Below are 2,229 nucleotides of genomic sequence, written 5' to 3'. Positions count from 1 at the left end.
TACACCCAAACCGTCATCGAACCCATCGTTCTACCATTCCTAGACCGGCAAGGGAACTAGCTGTTCCAACAGGACAATGCACGTCTGCATGTATCCCGTGCCACCCAACGTGCTCTAGAAGGTGTAAGTCAACTACCCTGGCCAGCAAGATCTCCGGATCTGTCCCCCATTGAGCATGTTTGGGACTGGATGAAGCGTCGTCTCACGCGGTCTGCACGTCCAGCACGAGCGCTGGTCCAACTGAGGCGCCAGGTGGAAATGGCATGGCAAGCCGTTCCACAGGACTACATCCAGCATCTCTACGATCGTCTCCATGGGAGAATAGCAGCCTGCATTGCTGCGAAAGGTGGATATACACTGTACTAGTGCCGACATTGTGCATGCTCTGTTGCCTGTGTCTATATGCCTGTGGTTCTGTCAGTGTGATCATGTGATGTATCTGACCTCAGGAATGTGTCAATAAAGTTTCCCCTTCCTGGGACAATGAATTCACGGTGTTCTTATTTCAATTTCCAGAAGTGTATTATTCAAGAAGACAGGTGAAACCCGCATATTATTACATACATATAAAGCTGTTAGCGGTTTATGACCGCGATCCAGTTACGTTCTGCAATGTCTTGAGGCCGTTAGAAAAGTCTTACCTATGTGCTTAATAATTCAAGGGCTAGCGCTTTTCAGAAAGGAACAAAATAGGTTAGTGTTTTAACTATTGAGCTATATTGTGAAATTAAGCACGAAGTAATAAATTTACAATACATACGTTTTCGTTTTAGAAGCAGTAAGCGTCAGAGGTGTTATTACACAACATCTTCCATCTTGCACGAGACAAAAGAGAGTCAATTTTCTTTCTGGAGGCGCTTTATATGTTTATTACGCCAGAGACGTTGATGAGTTTATCCAAAGCAAACATTGACATCTGGTATTCTTTAACATTTTGTATGTTGAGGACGCACAGCATCGGCTTTCATATCAACTTGACCACATTTTCACAACACGACAAATGGTTCAAATGGCTCTGAGCACTATGGGACTTAACTTCTGAGGTCATCAGTCCCCTAGAACTTAGAACTACTTAAACCTAACTAACCTAAGGGCATCACACACATCCATGCCCGAGGCAGGATTCGAACCTGTGACCATAGCGGTCGCGTGGTTCCAGACTGTAGCGCCTAGAACCGCTCGACCACTCACAACACGACAGTTTCTTATTTTATCGCCGTGGCACACTTAAGACTTATACAGGGATAGCACAATATGAACGACAATTTACGACGGTTGTGGGTCAGCTTGCACAGGAGAGGATACAAAGCCTTTATGACGCCATTCCCAACCGAATCTATGCCTCTATTCAGCCCAGAGGGTGCGCAACGTTATACTGATAAGTGGGATAGTACGGCTAAGTTCTGTGTAAAAACTGAACTTATACATCTGATGCTGTCTCAAATACCCGAAGTTTCAAATATATTGTATGCTTCACTACGACATTGCGAGTACGTTGTTATAATTGTGGTCCAATTACATTTGTAGGCACTTCGTCTGCAGGCCATAAGTGGTCCATCGGGACCATCCGACCGCCGTATCACCCTCAGCTGTGGATGCGGATAGGAGGGGCGTGTGGTCAGCACACCGCTCTCCCGATCGTTATGATGGTTTTCTCTGACCGGAGCCGCTACTATTCGGTCGAGTAGGTCCTCAATTGGCATCACGAGGCTGAGTGCACCCCGAAAAATGGCAACAGCGCATGGCGGCTGGATGGTGACCCAGCCAACTGCCGGCCACGCCCGACAGCGCTTAACTTCGGTGATCTCACGGGAACCGGTGTATCCACTGTGGCAAGGCCGTTGCCTACGAGATTTGTAGGGTTTGTAACATTTTATTATTGTGTCAGTGGTGGTATGAGATTCTTTTTCGTTTACGAGAAAGAGTGTGCCTGCTAGGTGCTTCCTGTCACAAGGCAACATCTGCACGCTTTCCTGAAAACTGAATACTGATGGCGATGGTTGCCTCGTGATGAGTGATGCAGGAGACATCGCTCATTTGTGCTTAAACGTTGGTCTGAAGTTTTGTGCAGAGAAAACTGTTCGTCTATTAAGTGACAACGCTGGTATTTCAGCAAACTTATCTTTCCAAAAACATGCACTCAATTTTATTTACGCATTTCATTACATCACCTCAGTATCGCACTGAGGGATTATTATTGTCTTTCCATCAGTTCTAGTTTCATTATCA

At 45.9% G+C, this 2,229-nt stretch overlaps 1 pseudogene; it reads right to left on the bottom strand.

The window, feature by feature from the left end:
* Positions 1–1,729: 1,729 nt before the first annotated feature.
* LOC124778276 lies at positions 1,730–1,846 on the bottom strand (annotated as a pseudogene).
* Positions 1,847–2,229: the final 383 nt, after the last annotated feature.

Source organism: Schistocerca piceifrons, chromosome 2, assembly GCF_021461385.2.
Source record: "Schistocerca piceifrons isolate TAMUIC-IGC-003096 chromosome 2, iqSchPice1.1, whole genome shotgun sequence".
NCBI lineage: Eukaryota > Metazoa > Arthropoda > Insecta > Orthoptera > Acrididae > Schistocerca > Schistocerca piceifrons.
This window is presented reverse-complemented; position numbering and strand designations above follow the sequence as displayed.